We start from the raw sequence: 18,822 nt of genomic DNA, 5'->3' as shown, positions 1-18,822 counted from the left end.
AGGTGGCAAGGGGGAGGGGAGGGCGATGGGGCAATGAGGATGGGGGCGGGGGGGGGGGGGGCTCCTTGGTGGCTCAGTCGGTTAAGTGTCTGCCTTCAGCTCAGGCCATGATCCCGGGGTCCTGGATCAAGCCCCGCATCAGGCTCCCTACTCAGTGGGGGGCCTGCCTCCCCCGTGCCCCCCCACCCCCCTCACTTGTGCAGGTGCATGCGCTCGCGCGCTCTCTCTCTCTCTCTCTCTCTCTCTCTCAAATAAAACCAAATCTTGAAGGAAGGAGGGAAGGGAGGGGAGGGGAGGAAGAAAGAGAGGACTAGAACACATGCCGGAGCGCCGGGAATGGCAATGGTCGCGGGGATGTTACCGTTGGGGTGATTCCCCGTGTCTCGGGCGGGGCGGGTTGCTTGCCCTCCCTGCTTCCTGTCCCTGAACATCCCAGGCTTCTCTGGTCCCTCCGACCACGTAGTGCCACAGACTGCCTCTCCACGCACACACTGGGCCGCCGGAAATCTAGGCAAGACTCAGCCCTGCTCATCCAGGCCTCGGGACCGCGCACAGCCCCTCCCACCACGAGTGCCCCCCCCGCCCCGCCTGCCCACCTCCCGCCTCCTCCACGTCCACGCTGTCCTATTTATTCCTGGTTCCTCCGCCTGGTTCTCTCTCGAACCCCCTCCAGCCAGGCTTCCCTGCCGCCCCTGCAGCCGCCCGCGCTCGGCCACCTGCTTGAACCGGTGGGCAGCCCTCAGCTCAGCCGGTCACCCCTCCTTCCTGCGACTCCTGTACCGGGCTGCGCACCCCTCCCCTCCCGGCCTCTTCCACGGCCCTCCGGTCACCGCCGACCCCCTCTCCACCCCAGCCTCTAAATCTATCCTGAATGCAACCATCCCTCACCTGGATGCCTCCCCTTGCCTCCCCCTCTCTGTTCTCAGAATAAAAGCCAACGTCCCGGGGCGCCTGGGTGGCTCAGTTGGGTAGGCGACCGACTCTTGGTTTCAGCTCAGGTCGCGACCTCAGGGTCCTAGGATGGAGCCTGCATCAGATGAGGCTCCGCGGAGCAGGGGAGAGTCTGCTTGAGGATCCCCCTGCCCTCGTGTGTGCACACACACACACACACACACGTGCCCTCTCTCCCAAAATAAACAAATGAAATCTTAAAAAACAAAAAAGCCAACATCCCGGGCACCTGGCCGGCTCAGTCAGTAGGACATGGGACTCTCAGTCCCAGGGTGGGGAGTTGAAGCTCCACGTTGGGTATAGAGATGACTTACGTAAGGCAGCGTCCTCACAGTGGCCACCAGGTCCACACCCTTGGCCCCCCGTACACACACCCTCAGGGCTCTGTTCAGGTGTCACTCCATCACACGCTGTCCCCCTCCACCTGTAGTTCTTCGTAGCACTCATCATCATCTGCCATACTGGTTGCTCTAGTGTCCAGTACCTACTAGAAAGTTCCAGGAGGTCCAGGACACAAAGGTTTAGAAGTCGCATGTTGGGCAGCCCAGGTAGCTCAGCAGCTTAGCACCAGGGAGTGATCCTGGAGACCCGGGATCGAGTCCCACATTGGGCTCCCTGCACGGAGCCTGCTTCTCCCTCTGCCTGTGTCTCTGCCTCTCTCTCTCTCTCTCTCTCTCTCTCTCTGTGTCTCTCATGAATGACTAAATAAAATCTTAAAAAAAAATAAATAAATCAGTTGCATGTTACTGTTTCCTCCTCTTCCACCCTCTGGTTTTGTTCACTGTTGTATCACAAGCACCTAGGACCGTGCCTGGCACACAGTAAGCCGTTAACAGACTGTCGAATGGAAGGATGGATGGATGGATGGATGGATGGATGGATGGATGGATGTTTGGGCCGATAGACGAGCAGAGGCTGGAAATTGCCTCTGTGTCAAATGTTTTAAAAGGGTGACTAAATTTGAGCCCACGCGAGATGGGTGGCAAGAGGCAGAGCCAGGGAGGCCCCTCAGGAGTGGAGAGGGGAAGGGTGTCTAGAAGGGCAGCTTGTGTCTGTGGACACCAGTGTCTGTCCAGCCCCGAGTTGGCTGGACTTGAGCACCCAGCCCAGCCCCCAGGGACCCCCACCTGGCCTTTTTTTTCCCCCAAAATCTTCCTCCTTCTCTCTTCCCCTTATTAGGCCTCTGGGAGAGGACAAAAGGGGCGCTGGAATTCCCATCAAAGGCCACCGGACACATGGTAAAGAGATTAGGACCCTTGGGATCCCGCTTCCTCGAGGTAGTGAGGCCTCCCCGCCAGTCTGGCTCCTCTCTGGGATGGGAGGTGTGTGTGTGGGGGGTGCTCTGGCCCTGGACTCCTCATATGTCAAATGCCAAACAGCAGGAGGTCAGCATGAGCAGGGCTGGACCAGCAGCCCCCATCTGGGCTGTGTGTGTGTGTGTGTGTGTGTGCACGCACGTGCCGGGGGGAGGGGAGAGTGCAGAAATCCCTGCCTGTGTCCGCGGTCAGGGCCACAGACAAGCTGTGACCATCTGTTGTCTCCCGGAGGGGCCAGTCCGGGGCCCAGCACCCTTGGGGATAACCCAGCCCCTTCGCCCAGCCTTCTCGTGTTTGCAGAGAACCTCCACGGCGACCATTCGGTTTCCCCCTCACGTCTCCCCTGCCTGAGAAGCCGACTCTCCCCATTTTACAGAAGAATAAATGGAGGTTCAGGAGGGGAAGCGATTCTGTCACAGTAGGGGAGGCGGGAGCGCTTCAGCCCCTCCTGCCACCCCCTCCCCACCCCAGTCTTGGCCACGGTGCCCAGACACCAAACCCAGGGCTCTTCCATCCACCCCTGGCTTATGCCCCGTATCAGCTCACATGGCCCCATGGCCCCCTCTTCCAGGAAGCCTTCTGGGACCGACACCCTCAAGGAAGCTCCGAGGACTCCTGAAAGTCCCGAGCCCTGTACAGCCTCACTCCTTTCGCACCCTGGGCGGTCTGTTGGTTCGGCCCCCTCGTGTCCCAGGACCTCTCAAGGGCGGTGCAGGATTCCCTAACCGCGTGGGATCCCGCCAGGGGCCGTGGTGGCCTGACAGACTGGAGGAGAGCAGGGGACCTGCGCCCCGGAGCTCGGCTTCGGAGTCCAGTGCGCGGCCCAAGCCACCACTGCTAGCCACAGGTGGCTCTTCAAGTTCAAATTCATTAAAATGTATGAATGGTGTTAAAAATGTAAACCAAAAAATAAAATAAAATAAAATAAAATAAAATAAAATAAAATAAAATAAAATAATAAAATAAATAAAAATTTAAACCATTTATTATTATTTATCAGTTATTAAAAGTAAAAATGTACTATGAAAGTTAAATTAAAATTGCAGTTTCTGCATAGCACTTGCCACACTAGGAACGCCCCACGGTCCCGCGCGGCAGTGGCTCTGGATGGGGACAGCGCAGCCGACACAGGCCTTTCCTATCATCACAGAAAGTTCCAGCGGCGAGCACTGCTCTGACCTCGGCCAGGGCTCCCCCTGCGGCCAGGGCGCATCTGTACGGCTGGGGCCTCCGAAGCTTTCTCTTGAACTTGAGTGGAGCCTCCCTTCCTAGGGTCTCCCCGTAAACCTCGCTGTGACTCAGACTCCTTTGCTTGGGATCCCTAGGACGCTGTCTAGCTAGGCAGGGCGCAGTCCCCAGCGTCCCCAGGGGCCCCGGAGGAAGGGGCACTAGCTGGACCAGCCCCTCCCCACCAGCCCAGCCTGCCCCCCCCCCCCGCCCCCGCTGCCCTCAACCTCAGGGCAGGAGAGGAGGGGCAGGCTGAAAAGGAGAGGACAGTAGGACAGGACAGTTTGTCATCTGGCCCGTCAGGCTGCGCTTCCTCCCCCCTCAGCTGCTCAACACCCCTCCCCCCCTCGCCTACCATCCTCATCCTCATCAAATCCCAAGGACAGATGGGGGCCGGCTGCAGGAAACGTGACCACAGTGAAAGCACTCTCAACTGGCAACAGAATCTGGGGGTCACAGCTGGGTCCCCCGAGGCCTGGCCAGTCCCTCCTGCCCGGCCTATGTCAGCCGGGCCTGGGCTACGGCAAATTTCAGGCGAGGGGGAGGACACTCAGGAATCTTAGGGGGAGGTTTAAGAGTCTGTAGGTGCTGGATTATTCCAGCAGACACAGCCCCAGTTAAAAATGCAGTCACTCATGTGGTCACTCATCCATCCCGCCATTCAGCACACGCTGAGTAAGTCCCCAGCATGTCAAGATGTAACAAGAGGATGTAAAGAGGGACAGGTGGGCTCCCCAACCAGCTTGACCAGGTAGCTAGTTCTGGCCTTAATCCTCCACCCAGGCTGGATGAAGATCCTTTGTCTCTGCCCAGTGGTCTGAGCAGGATGGACACCCCCCCAACCCCCTCCCCTCAAACAGGCCTGCACACACGCACATGCACACACACACACACACACACACAGTCCCAGCTGCTGCCACGACCCCCCTCCCGTGGTCCCACTGACCAATCACAGCCCTGAAGGGTAAGTCCCACTGCCCAGCGGCCCCCAGGGAGTGTATTAGCACATTTGAACCGCTCAACCCGCAATGACAAAGCCTGGGGCCTCGGGAGGAGACACAGCAGGAGGGGTGGGGGCCGGTGGGGAGCCCGCCTCCCTGCCTCCCAGGGGAAAGCTCAGGAGTAGATTAGGCATTCTGGGGCACAGAGGAATTTGGGGGCCCCAGCTCCAGCAGTGAATAAGCGATCCATAAAATCCCAATTTGCACACTCACTGATCAAACGGCCCATCTACTCCCCCAGGAGGTTGGGGCGGCTGCTGGGCTTCCCCCGCCCCTGCAGAAGGTCCTGGGGAGCCGGAGCTGGACCCAGGACCCAGGTTCCCAACGTGTTATCTGCAGACTCAGTCCCACCCCAGGCTCCTGGAGGGGCGCGTCTGGCCGGGCCTGCCCTACCCGCGAGGTCCCCGCCTCTGGGCCCGCGGCCCCCCTGAGTACCCGCCTCCTCTGGTGCTGCGGGGAGGCTGCGGTTTCCTCAGAGCTGCTAATCACTTTTCCAGCTCTGAAGCTCTCCCCCCACCCCCTTCTTTCCAGCAGCCCCCCCACCCCCCCCCCCACTTCTGCTGGGGCAGCATCAGGGCAGGTCCTGGGGTCCTGGGCCCTTCCCTCCACCACCTCGTGTCCCCCCTCCCCCAGGCTGGGAGGGCGCTGGGAGGGGGTACCAGACCTCCAGGCCTCACCCATCTCCCCGAGACACCCACCCAGTGGGGAGAATGAACCTCGTTGCCACCCTTGCCCCTTCTCCAAAAATAAACACGATTTGTCTTCACCTGCCTGAATTTTGTTTGCTTCACTTAGTTAAGGCCGCCTGGAATGTCAGCATTCGGGTCCCTGGAACCGCCTGGGGCCATCAGCCCGCCCTCGGCAGGTGCCCAAGGCCCCTGGGCACGACCCTCGAGCCGCCCTGAGCAAGCACAGGTCTTCAGCTCCCTGGACAGCAAGGCCCACCCCGCCGCAGCCTCCCCCCTCCGGCCTCCCTGGGGGAGTCAGGGCCCCTGGGACAGGACCGAAAGGCAGGGCGGTCACCCCAGCAGGCGCTTCCCAGGGGCTCAGGGGGCCGGGCTGACTGCAGAGGCCGCTGCCCGCTGGGCCGGGGCCAGGTGCCCACCGCGCTCTGAGCCCGGGCCGCCGGCTGGCCAGGCCGCTCCAAGCCACAGCCGCTCCAAGCCGGACGCACGCCTTCCCCGCCCTTCCTCACGTCGGGGCTGCTCCCAGGGGCCCTGGGCCGCGAGCAGCTGCAGTTAGGCCCGGTCTGCAAGCCGGCCTGAGGGACGGGCCCGGGCAGGGTCTCTGCACCCCCCTAGCGAGTCCAGGGCGCCCATCTGGAGGCCACCGTCCCGCCTGCCCCCTGTGGCTCAGATGGTGCAGGAGCGAGTCCCTCTCTGAGATGTGGGACAAGCGTCAGCCTCTGCTTCCTCTGGTGTGAAAAGGGTGAGGGGAAGGGGCAATGGGCGGGGGCCACCCAGCACCTCCCGCACTGGGCTGGCCGGAGGGTGGTAATTTTAAGACTTGCCGGAAGGGGGCCGGGGGCTGGGGCAGGACCCTAGGGCAGGCTATTTTTTTGGGTGGGGATGGATTTTATTTATTTATTTACAGAGAGCGAGAGAGCACCAGCAGAGGGAGGGGCAGAGGAGAGGGAGAAGCAGGCGCCCCGCTGAGCAGGGAGCCCGACGCGGGGCTCGATCCCAGGACCCCGGGGTCATGACCCGAGCCGAAGGCAGATGCTCCGCCGCCTGAGCCACCCGCGCCCCTCTGGCTAGATGTTTCAGGAAGAGTAGGGGAAGGGGAGAGATGGTCTCGGGGGCCAACAGTCCCCCAGTGGGCCTGAGGGACCCCGAGGAGAGAAGCACGACCCCCGAGCTGCCGGCGTGCCCAGCGAGCACCGGGTTGGGCCTCTGACTGACCTGCGGGCGGGTGTGCGGAGGCCGTGGGGGAACCGGGCCCCCATCCCTGAAGCCGCAGCCTCCAGACAGCCCACCCCGCGCCCGGCCCCTGACCTGTATCCTGGGCAGCTCTTACCCGCACCCCCACCCGCACCCACAGCGGCCACTTCCAAACTGCCCAGGGAGGTCGCATGCCTCTTCAGGTCCCTCTTGAGAGCCTCCCACACCAGACCCAAGTTCACCCTGAGCCCCTGAGACTCTTAGGGGGAGAGTCAGGGCCCCGTGGACGCCCACCAGGCCCCACACTTCACGTGCCCGGACAAACCCTCTCTGCCTTCCCTCTGGAATCCACTGGCCCAGCCTCGAAGCCCCGGAGGCCTGGTCTCTCCACCTCCCCAGCCCCCTCCCACCTAGCTGCTCCCGAGCTGGCCCCACGCTGCTGGAAGTGACACACGTGCTCACATGGGCCACCGTGGCCGGCCCCACGTGCGGACTCCCTGTCCCCTTCTTAGCCCTTCTTCTAGATGGGTGCCAGGGGTCCTTCCGTCTACAACGCAGACGCAACCCTCTCCTGACCTCACAGGCGACACCAGACCCCTTAGCCTGGCACCAGAGGTGGACCCGTGTGTCCTGCCTCCCAGCCTCGGGCCCTGCCATTCCAGCCCCTCTCGCCCTCCAGCCACATCGGTCTATTCTCTGGGCAAATACACCTTCACGCCTCCTGGCCTTTGACCCATCTGGTTGGTTCCAGAACACCTTCTCCCCGGGTCTGGTTCTGCCGCACGGCTATTCCCACGGTGTTGTCGCCGGCTCCTTCTTGGGTTCCCCCAGAAGGGGTCTGCACTTGTGTCCTGCCCCTCGAAGGCCTTATTTAGAGTTGATATCATCCATTAAACTGGGCTCCCCATTCCCTCCCTGCTCAGAAACCCCTGCCCCTGGGCCTTTGCACTGCAGTCCTCTAGCCCAGCAGCCCAGCCGCTCCTGCCTACCCTGCCCTCTCCCTCCCAGAGTCCACTACCCAGTGCAGTTGAACCCTGTGCTTTCCCCTAGCCAGAGTCAAGCCCTCTCTGAGGCACTCAGCTTCTCACCACAGTATGGGGACAGTGGGGGACACTCGGGCGCATCAGGCGTGGGCTCCCTGGAGGAGGCTGTGGCACGGCGGCCGTCGGGGCTGAGCGAGGCCCTCCCAGGGTCCATCTCCCCATGGGTCTGTATCTGGGGCTCCTCCTCCCTGGGGACTGGGCCCTGTGTGGGGATGGGATGGAGGCTGAGGTCAGGGCTCTTGACCAGTGTCCAGTCATAGGCCCCTTTTTTAAGAACAAAACTTTTTTAAGTAAGCTTTACGCCCATCATGGGGCTGGAACTCACGAGACCCCAGGATCAAGAGTTGCAAGCTCTACCGACTGAGCCAGCCGGGCACCCCGTCGTAGGCCCGTTTTGTAGCCTAGTGAACCTGTGGTCGGTCCAAAACTACTTTTTCAACCTCAGATAAAAATACATGGAACTACTTATTTGTCAATCGTACCTTGACAAAGCTGGAAAGGAAAATGAAATTTTAAAAAACAGGGGGAGGGATCCCTGGGTGGCTCAGCGGTTTGGCGCCTGCCTTTGGCCCAGGGCGCGATCCTGGAGTCCCGTGATGGAGTCCCACATCGGGCTCCCTGCATGGAGCCTGCTTCTCCCTCTGCCTGTGTCTCTGCCTCTCTCTCTCTCTCTCTCTGTCTATCATAAATAAATAAATAAATCTTTAAAAAAATATTGGCTTAACAAAAAATGCTTTCTATATATTAAAAAAAAACAAATAAAAAAACAGGGGGATCCCCGGGTGGCTCAGCCATTTAGCACCTGCCTTCCACTCAGGGAGTAACCCCGAGGTCCCGGGATCAAGTCCCACATCGGGCTCCCTGCATGGAGCCTGCTTCTCCCTCTGCCTGTGTCTCTGCCTCTCTCTCCCTCTCTGTGTCTCTCATGAATAAATTTTAAAAATCTTTAAAAAACACACACACAGGGCTATAAAAGGAACCAACAACACTGGAATCCAGTTTTACCATGGACTCCTCAGGGGTCATGGACCAGGGGTCTCAGCCCAGAAGACTAGATGGAACCTTCTCTCCAGCGCCCAACCCCCCCCCAGCCCATTTTAAGATCCAAGGTTGACTGGGGTCAGTCTGGGTGGCCTGTGGCCTCCAAACAGCTATGTTCCTTCGCCCCAAATATGCCCCCCCCACCCCGGCCCATGCATGGCGGGGAGGCAGGAGACAGCGGGGCCTGAGCAGGGGGCAAGCAGGCCCAGGCAGCCCACCCGGCCCCCGGGGCTGCCCCTGCCCCTCCTCCTCCCTCACAGCCCAGGGGTGTGGGGGTGCGGCAGCCACTCCAGCTATGTGGCCTGGCCGGTCTACCTGGGCGTGAGCGGGCAGGGCCGTCCGGGGGGGGCAGGGCCATCCAGGGGGCCCCCACGCTGGAGGGGCCGCAGCAACAGAGGCCAAGGAGAAGCTGGGGAGAGGGAGCTGGGGCAAGCCGCTGTGGCAATTCCGTCCGTCCGTCCGTCTGTCCTTCCGCTCCCGACGCCCGACGGGATCCCAGCAGGCCCACAAGCACCCTTCGGGAGGCTTCCACCTGTCAGCTCTCGGGTACACGCCACGACCCTGAGGGCAGGCACAGCCATCCCTCCCGCGGCACGGAGGCGCAGCCAACTGTCCAGGTCACCAAGCTAAGGCATGGCGACACCCGCCCGGGCTTCCGGGCTCCTGAGGCTTCTCTGCCTCTCACAGGAGCAAATGTCACTGTTCCCATTTAACAGCTAAGAGAACGAGGCAACCAGGATTCCCGCCCCCTCATCCCCCTCCCCTGCCCCAGCCCTTCCCCCATGCCCATGCTCAGCCACAGGCTCCAGAGTCAGCATGCTCCAAAGTGGTGCTCCCAGGACCAAGGGCACCCTTGCAGGCCTGGGCACCCCACCCTTGTCCCCAGGGTGCCCGAGGGGGGACAGAGAGGCCAGGCAGTCAGGGCAGTGCGGGGAGCATCCACTCGGGAAAGAGGCTCTAGAGGACCCAGATCTGCGAAGGTCTGAAGGCCGGTGGCCCACGGAGCAGCCCGGCTGAGCCACCCCACTCCCCACCCTCAGAAGACGCGAACCGCCACCAGTGGCCGCCTCTGAACAGGCGCCGAGGGGACAAGCCAGGCGGGCTGCAGGGCCCTTCCCTCCTCCCCCGGGGTCCCCGGGCAGACCCCCTCGCAGGTGTGACAGCCACTGCAAGCCCAAGTCCCCAGGGGCGTCGCTGGCCGTCCCGGCCCCATCCCCCGGCTGCCCCCCACTCCCTGGAGGCGCCTCCATCTCCTCCAACAAGGGGCTCACGCCCTAAAACTCCAGGGGGGGGTGCCTGGGGCTCAGCAGGCGAAGCGTCTGCCTTCAGCTCCGGTCCTGATCTCGGGTCCTGGGATCGTGATCTCGGGTCCCAGGATCGGGCCCCGCCCCAGGCTCCCTGCTCAGCGGGGCGTCTGAAGCACCTGCTGCTCCCTCTCAAATAAATAAAATCCAAAAAAAAATAAAATAAAAAAATAAAATAAAATAAAATCCATCGATCGATCGATCGATCAGTCTCCGGCCTGAAGAGGGCCCCACATGGCAGGTGTGACCCAGAATGGCCACCCCACACAGGACACGGCGACCGGGGGGACGAGGGGTACGGCCAGGCCATTAAGGCGAGCCGCGGGCAGCGCTGGGGAGGAGGTGGCGTGTGACCAGCGCTTCCAGAGGCCCCTCGGCCCAGGAGGGGCAGGGAGACTGGGCGGGGACCCACGATGCTTGCTGGGGGGACTGGGCCGGGCAGGGGTGGCCAGTGTCGGTCGTCTTTCTTCCGTAGAACCTGAATCCCACCAGCTTTCTCTCCCCACCGGCCTAGAAGGAAGAACAAATGGCCCCCGAGTCTGGAGCATCCAAGAGCCACACAGGCCAGTCAGCCGCGGGGGGCTCTGCGGAGCTGGGGCGTCTGTCACCTGCGAACAGCCGCCCCCAGGGAAGCTCAGCCCCCTTGGGACTCCGCGGCTGATGCAGGGCCCTGCCGTCGGGGAACCGGTCCCCTCCCCGCGTCCGTCCTCTCCACAGCCCCGAGGAGCCCACCCCACTGTCACTGGCTCTGGTCCACGCAGGAAATACGAGAAAGCGGTCCGGAAAGCACGCCCTCGGCCTCCTCTCGGGTGCCCAACTGTCCTGTAGGCTCACTGAAGGTAGGGCCACACCAGAAAATCAGGCATGTTGGATGAATAGCTACCTGGACATTTCCGGAGCCTGGCGCAGGGCCGTGCCCAGGGTGCCAGGAGCATGGCCGTGCCCCACGCCAGGTGCTCGCGGCACAGGAACAATGCCAGGGCTGGGGACGTGCTCTGGTCCTCCCTGGCCATGAGGGAAGCTGAGGGTTGTTGAGGGAGACGTGCCCCCGCTCAGGGCCGGGCACATAGGTGCCTGTGAGTGTGCAGGGAGTCTCAGGGCCCCTTCCAGAGCCTTGCTGACGTACCCCCAGAGCCCCGAGACACGGCAGGTGCTCAGCACAGAGTCAGCAAGGGTAAAATGCAGACTTGTCCTCGCATCTCCCTCTCCATCCCCGATTAATCCCAGCTCGGGGCTGGGGGACCAGGCGGCCTGGGTCTGCCTGGGCAGTGAGCGGAGGCGAAGGAAGGTACCTTCCACCTCCTAGATTCCTGGCTGGCTCTCCTCTTGCCTACCTCCCAAGCCCAGAACGTTCACACACACGCCCTCTTTTTTCCTGCTCCCCTCTACACGGGGGGGGGGGGGGGGGGGGGGGGGTGGGGGGTGGTTCTCCAGTCCCTGGGTTCTGAGTTACCGAGCGGGTCACCAGGAGTAGGCAGTACTTCAAAGACAAAGGGACACACTATTTAAAACCAGGGCCTGTCACCTATAAACTCACTAGTGTTCTTATCCCCATTTACAGATGAGGAATTGAGACCCAAACAGGGTGATTTGTCCAGAGCAATTATACCTAATTAATGGGAGGAGGGGGTCATTGCAGCCCAGGGCTTGGCCCAGAATGACGGCCATGATTGGTCATCATAAAAATGGGGCCCCTGGCTGGCTCAGTCTTGATCTTGGGGTCGCGAGTTCCAGCCCCGCGTTGGGCACAGAGCTTACTTAAAAAAAAAAAAATTTTTTTTAAAGATTTTATTTACTTATTCATGAGAGATACAGAGAGAGAGAGAGAGAGAGAGGCAGAGACACAGGCAGAGGGGAGAAGCAGGCTCCATGCAGGGAGCCCGACGCAGGACTCGATCCCGGGTCTCCAAGATCGCGCCCTGGGCCAAAGGTAGGTGCTAAACTGCTGAGCCACCCAGGGATCCCCCCACAAAATTTTTTTTTTCCAAAAATTTTTTTAATTAAAAATTGGGGCACCTGGGTGGCTCAGTTGGTTTAGTATCTGCCTTAGGTTCAGGTCATGATCTCAGGGTCCCGGGATCCAGCCTCACATCAGGCTCCCTGCTCTGCGGAGAGTCTGCTTGTCCCTTTCCCTGTCTCCACCCCTACTCCTGCTCTCTCTCTCTCTCTCTCTCAAATAAATAAAATCTTTAGGGGATCCCTGGGTGGCTCAGCGGTTTAGTGCCTGCCTTTGGCCCCGGGCGTGATCCTGGAGCCCCGGGATCGAGTCCCACGTCGGGCTCCCGCATGGAGCCCGCTTCTCCCTCTGCCTGTGTCTCTGCCTCTCTCTCTCTCTCTCTTTCTATGTCTATCATGAATAAACAAATAAAATCTTAAAATAAATAAATAAAATATTTTTAAAAATTTATTTTAAATTAAAAATTAATAAAATAAAATGGGGTTGGGGTCACAGCCCTGTGGAGCCATGGAGGCTGGCCTGTGACCACAGCCCAGTTCCCCCATTCCCTGAGAAGCTACCCCACCTCCAGTCCCCAGGATGAACTGCAAGGTCTGACACTGCCCACGACTCAGTAGAAAAGGAAAAGAGAGCAAGGCACCTGGGTAGCTCCCATGCAGTCCTTCTCCTTGGCTGGGCCAAGCGGGGAACTGCCAGCCTCAAAAGCAATTACGGCCCTGAGCCCTGTCACCTGTACGTCTGACCCCTCACAGCACACAGTCATTCAAGACCAGAACTCGCGGGGCTCCCAGCTCCTGGCCACTGCCTCAGTTAATCCTAACGATCACACTTGTGAGGGCACCGTTCTTAGTCCCACTTCACAGGTGAGATCGAGAGTGTTTAATGCGCGCACTTAAGTATTAACGTGATTCAAGATACTAATGAAAATGCACAGAAAAGAGCTCAACTTTCTTGCCACTCAACTTTGTTCCTGGGGACAAGTAGACCCTAAAACAAACAAAAATTCTGAACATCGTCTCTCCAGGCCACGCACTCCGAGATGCGAAGACCAGCCCTTAGCCCAACACAGGCAGTGAGAAGCCCTCGCAGTTGAAGGCTGGCCCAGCACCTCAACGGCCACCCCTGGTCCTTTGGCTCATGCTGTCTCCCTGCCAGGAATAAGGCCATGGAGACAGCACGGGAGCAAAGAGGTCAGGAGTCCTGGACTACCAGCCCCGCCTCAGCTCTTTGCACATCAGAAGGGACCTGGACTAGGGAGAGGACTTCTCGATGTGGGGTCCCCATGGGCTTCACGGGGCCCCAAAACCCTCAAAGCAGAATGCAAAGACCATGGTCAATCGCTGAAGTGCATTGTTCAGGAAAGGCTTTTTCATCAGTCCTCCGAGGGGCCTGTAAATCAGAAGTTGTGGGCACTCCTGAAGACCCCTCCCGCCCTGGTGGGCTAGATGCATTTAAACAGAAACCTCTCCGGGGCCTTCAAGGCCTTCTCAGCGGCAGCCCCAGGAAACTTGCTCCTTGACTGTGGCAGAAGGCTCGAGACCCAGTGCCTTGCAAAGTCTCTCCTGGGAGCAGGACCAGCCAAGGCTGGGTTGGCCGAGGACAGCAGGACACCCCATGGTCAGCCGAGGGTGGCTCGCCCTTGCCCAGAGCTTCTGTCCACTGGAAGGTGGGGCCGTCAGTCATGGCCACAGGTGCACCCGGACCTTAGGTCCACCTCTCCCTGCGGCAGCCCTGGAACCTCCCTGAGCCACACTTCTGCGGGGGAGCCTGGTTTTCATTAAAGTGGGGAAAGGAGTGCCTTAAGTGCCGGCCAAGTCAAGAAGCAGAGTTCTGCGAGAAGACACAGGGAGGGTGAGGGAGACCAGCCTGTCCCCTGCCCTTCCCGGCTGACCATTTGGGGGGGAGGGGACACGGGGAGGCTGAGCTCCTAAGGGTCCAACAACCACCGTCCCAGGAGCCGGGGCGGGAGAGTGGGGGCCGGCATGGCCCAGATAATAAGCAATTGTTAATGTGATCCATATGGATCCTGACTGGCCTCTCTGTTTAACAGGATGATAATGGCAGGGAAAGAATGCTGGTCTGTGGGCAAAGTCCTTCCCAACTTGGGGCTGGGGGAGGGTCAGCAATGAGGAGGAGGAGGAGGAGGAGACCCACCCAGGGTTCTCCACCCCCCCAGGAGTGCAGCTCTGTTTGCCTGCAAGCGGCCAGGTTCCTGTGCTTTGCAGGCCGCCCTTACAAAACCCCTTGTATTCCCCATCAAATATTCGTGGGGCACCCGCGAGGTGCCAAGCTCTGTGCCAGGCCCAGTGCGGGCAGGGTGCAGGGAAGCACATGCTCCATGCCTGCCCTCCAGGAGGCAACACCTGGTGCAGACCCAGCCACAAAGGCTGAAGGGAGGCACCAGGTGCCGGGCTAGGAGACCAGGGCAGGAGGAGCAAGTGCAAGAGCTGGGGGCTGGGGCGGGGGGGGGGGGGGGGGGGGGGGGGGGGGGGCTCTGGGGAGGAAGCATGGCATCTGAGTTGGGTCTTGAAGAATGAGGAGGTTGTGGAAAGACAGGGACAATGGGGAAGGCATTTTGGCTGAGGGAACAGCAGAGAGCAAAGGCAGAGAGGCGTGAAATTGCGTGGAGAGTCTGAGATCTCGGCCATAAAGCTGCAGCCCGGGCAGGGAGGGGGAAGGGAGCCCCGCTCCGTGTAAAGCCGTGGCCAGGGATGCAGGCAGGCAGCAAAGGGCTCTGGAACAGCCCTGCTCCCCCGCCGCCCACCCAGGGGATGCTCAGCCCAGCCAGTCTGACTCCCGCAGGGCCCGAGCCGCGCTCCTCCCCGCCCCCCCCGGCCTCCGCTTCTCCTCCCGGGGAGGTGGAGGCCCCTAAGGAATTCAGGTTACGGGGCTCAGCAGCAGCAGCATCCCCGCCCCACACAGGGGCGCCCCCCCCCCCGGGGGCAAGGGACCTTCCCCTACAAGGTATTACGGCCAGGGCGACGGCCGCCCCCCGCCCCGGGCCTGCTGCTGCGGACACCGATGGATTCAAGTGGAAATAAATGAAATGGTGTTAAATATGGGAAAGGGGGATTTACGAGGCCTGTCACCGCGTCCCCGGCAGCCCGCCCTCCTCGCCCACCCCGGGAAGCGAAGCCCCGCCCCCGGGAAGCGAAGCCCCGCCCCCCGGGAAGCGAAGCCGCGGCCCCGCCCCTCCTGCCGCGGCCACGCCCCCTGCCCCAGCCCGCCCCCGCGGGGTCCGCGCACCGCGGCTGGTCCCGGCAGCGCCGCCGCACCGAGCTGCCCGGCGAGGGGGTCCTCCCGGGGCCGCGGCTCGGCGAGAACGGCGCCTGCTCCCGGCCCGGGGGCCCGGGCGGGGGCTCCGGGGATCTCGGCGCGGGCCGTCCCCAGGAGGGTGCGGAGGACTCGGCCCGGACTCCGGAGGGTCGGGGGCTCCGGACCGTGGCCCCGGCCGGCGCGCTCCGGACACTGCGCTGGCAAGGCCCGGGGCCCCCGGGAAGCGAGAGGCGCCCCCCGCAGGAGCCCGGGGTGGGCCTGGAACCCGAGCCCGGCGCCCCGCTGCCTGGCCCAGGGCGAGAGCCGCTCCGCCGCGGCCCGGGCCGACCGCAACACAAACATTCTTCCGTCCTCTATTCTCCTCCAAATTAGGTCTCCATGGAGACAGGGCCAGGCAGCCTGACAGCCCCACGGCCTAATCCTGATTTAGTGACCGTCCCTTTAACGGCCCACCCACCCGTGCACCCACCCCTGCGCTCCGGGCCGCCGCTGGGCGCAGGCTGCAGGCCGCTCGCTCCGTCCCCGCGCGCACCCGTCCCGGCCTCCCCGCCCCGGGCGGCGCGGAGCGGACGCGGGGGCAGGGGCGGGGGCGCGGGGGCGCGGGGGCAGGGGCGGGGGCGGGGACGGGGGCCCCGCCCGCCGAGCGCCCACTGTGCGCGCACCCCTCCGCGGAGCGCCCTCCGCCAGGCGGTTCCCGGCGAGGGAATCCCTGCGTGGACCTCGAGGGCTCGGGGAGCGGGCAAGTTTAGGGGCGCTCCGCAGAGGGCGGGCAGCTCGGGGGTCCCCGTGCCGCGCGGAGCCCACGGGCGAAGGTGAGTGCGGCGGCCTCCGGGATGGGGCTCCGCGGCCCCGGCCGGGGGAGAAGAAAGGAAGGGGACGGGCCTGCGGGGCGCCGGGCCCGAAGTGGCCTCGGCCTCCTGTCACTGCCCCGTCACGATGCTGGGGAATCTCCGGGCCGGGAACCCAGCCCCCACCCCCTCCCACACACACGGGGCCGCTGGACAAAGACCTGACGGAGTGGGAGGGGCCTGCGGGCCGGCCCTCGGGCTCCGGACACGGGAGCCCCCGGGGACCCGAACCCGCAGATCCGGGCTCCGCGCCCCCGCCCCGGGCTCCCCCAGCGCCGGCGCGCGCTCGAGCTGCAGCCTGCGCACCCGGGCGGGCGGCGGAGGGCGCGGGCGGCCCAGGCGAGCTCCCTTGTCTGCCGCCCCCTCCCCCCGGGAAGTGACCCTCGGCTCCCACGCACCCGCGCGGGCTCCGGCCGGCCTTGCCCTCCGACCCGCGCCGAGCTGGACCCCGCGCCCCGCGGCCCCCGCCCTCTCCGGCCCTCGCACTGCCCCGCGCCCGCGGACAAAGCTCGGGACCCCCCGGCCGAGCGGTCACCACCCCCTGACCCGGCCCGCCCCGGCCCGCGGCCCCGTACCTCGGCATCCCGGCCGGGTCCTAGGTGAGTGTGCGCGGCCTGCGGGGGCGTCCCGCCCCGGGGCCGGGGCGCGGGCCGGGGGCGACGGGCCGGGGCCGGGGGGCAGCGGCGCTCACCATCCTGGAGCCGCTGCTGCTGCGGCTGCTGCGGCCGCCGCGGCCGGGAGCGGGACTGGGCAGTGGGGGTGGCCGGACGAGGGGCCGCCCCGGCTCCCCCCGCAGGCAGGACCCCCACCCCCGCCCCCGCCTCCCCTCGCCCGCCCCCAGCGCCCTCCCTCGCAGCCTCTGCTCCCCTCCCCTTTCCCTGCTCCTCCCTCCCCGCGGGCCCCTCCCTTCCCCCCGCCTCCCGCCCCTTCCCCGGCCCTCTCCACCCCGGGCTCCTTCCCCGCCCTCCCCCACCTCGCCCCCGCCCCGCCCCCACCTCCCCTGGGCTCGCCCGCCCCTCCCCTCCACCCTCCCGCCTCGGCCCCGCCCCCTCCCTCCCGTAGCTCTAAAATAAATTAGCCACAGAGGGGGAGAAAAGAGCAAATGACCCTTGGTGCGGTTGGTGTCCTTGCGCCACTCTCCGGCGCGCCCGGGCCTCTCCCCGGCCGTCGAGCGGGACGGGACCTTGGGGTGGGGGTGAGGGTGGGGGAGCGCTCGCCGAGGGGGGAGGCCGGGCTGGAGGGGGCCGCTGGGTGGGGGAGGCTTCCTGGGTCGAAGGCCAAAGGGGAGGGCGGTCGGCCCGTCTGCTTGCCGCCCTGGACCCCCGCCCTGCAGAGCCTGGGCCCCTTGGCCAAAGCCTTGTGCCTCTTGCCCTCATCCTTCCGCCCTCCACAGCCCCCCCCCGCCCCGCCCCAGGTGAACTGAGCCCCCCCCTCCCCTACTCCGGGGAGACTCGGAGGGTGGGACACACACAGGGGGCAAGGCCACCTCCCTGGACTGATGCCACTCAGAATGGCGAGTGGCCGTGGCTAAGCCCTGGACTCAGGCCGGCGGAGGGTGGGCCTCACCGGAGGGCTTCCCCGAGAAGGCCACACTCACGTGGGGCCAAGCAGGACCAGCGGTGGCAGGCGGCGGAGGGTGAATTCCAGACCTGCGTCCGCGCAGGTAGCCGCGGGCCTTCATTGACCGGTGCATTCGCGCCACAGACATATTGAGCGCCCAGGCTGTGCCAAGCGTTGGGACAGACACTGGAGCCACCTGAGAGCGTCTCAAAGGCACATCCCCGTCCCCATGGAGGTCCCAGCCCAAGGGTACACAGAATCCTACCAGACACCCAGGCTGGTGGCTTCGGCAACGATCCAACTGGGAAAGGAAGCCCGCGGGGCAAGCTGCCCCCAGCAGAACCCACCTGCCCCAGGAGGTTGTAGGAGGTGGGGCTGAGCTTGGGTTGGAGGGTCCAGGTGCATGTCTCGGAGGACATGCTGAGTACCCGAGTGCCCCACCTGTGGAGGCCAGACTGGCACCCAAGCAGGTTCTGAAACTCACCAAGAGTACCCCAGAATCCTCCCTTCCTCTCCGCTTCACAACCCCCAGGACCACAGCCCGGCACAAAGGACAAATGTGTCACAGCTCACTCCGCTAGGGCGGCCCTGGCTTCAGAACCAGAAAAGCAGGATAAAGGGAGCCACAGCCGCTCCCCCAGGAGAGCTGAAACTGCTTGCTGAAGGGACCATCCCCGGATAGCGGAGGTCGAAGGAACTGGTTGGGTGTTTCCTTACTGATGGGGGATCTGAGGCCTGGAGAAGTGATATCCCTTGGGGTCACACAACAAAACTGGATCTAGAAGCCGCTGTCCTCTTTCCACTCCACTTATTCTGCTCCCCAAGGCTCAGAGGCAAGAGCTAAAAGAGAAGCCAATGTCCACAGGAACTAAGTGATCTCAACCAGCAGGACTAGTGCCCAGGAGGCAAGCCTGGCATGGGCAGGGCGTCGTGGCTGGGTGTCACTGGGGCCCATTCTCCACCAGGCTCCAGGGTGGGGGTGGATGACAGGAGTGAGGCTGGAGGACAGAGCTGATAATGTGCTCCCCTGGAGCAAGGGCCCGGTTCTCGCTCATCCCCCAGGACCCTCCAGTGCTGGCAGGAAGGACAAGGTTAGACCTCTCAGGAAGGCCGTCCCAATAAGAGAGTGGGACGGGCCCAGCATGGTGAGAAGGCCTTCGCGCGCCTCCAAGAGGGAAGGCTCTGCGTCTTGGAGGTGCTGAGTTATGTCTGATGGGCAAACTAGCTTGGGTCCCATGAAGGGGGTTAGTTATCAGTGGGGGTGCGGCTGGCCTCTTCACCCCTCTGCCCCCCCATCCTGCGCCAGTGCTCAGGCAATGAAGTGTGGCTCCCCTCCCGAGCTCATTAAAGTCGTGTTAATACATCATCCAGCCTCCCAGGCTGACAAATACTCAATCCTAGCAAATGGCCCTTCATCA

General features: G+C 63.2%; 1 protein-coding gene across 1 annotated transcript in view; it reads right to left on the bottom strand.

The window, feature by feature from the left end:
- The window catches only part of FIGNL2 (fidgetin like 2), a 28,022-nt gene extending 11,482 nt beyond the window's left edge, over positions 1-16,540 (bottom strand). The window contains exon 1 of the mRNA XM_077869987.1: positions 16,420-16,540. The gene's annotated coding sequence lies outside the window, so the exon portion shown is untranslated. The remainder of the gene's footprint in view (positions 1-16,419) is intronic.
- Positions 16,541-18,822: the final 2,282 nt, after the last annotated feature.

Source organism: Canis aureus, chromosome 25 (genome assembly GCF_053574225.1).
Source record: "Canis aureus isolate CA01 chromosome 25, VMU_Caureus_v.1.0, whole genome shotgun sequence".
NCBI lineage: Eukaryota > Metazoa > Chordata > Mammalia > Carnivora > Canidae > Canis > Canis aureus.
This window is presented reverse-complemented; position numbering and strand designations above follow the sequence as displayed.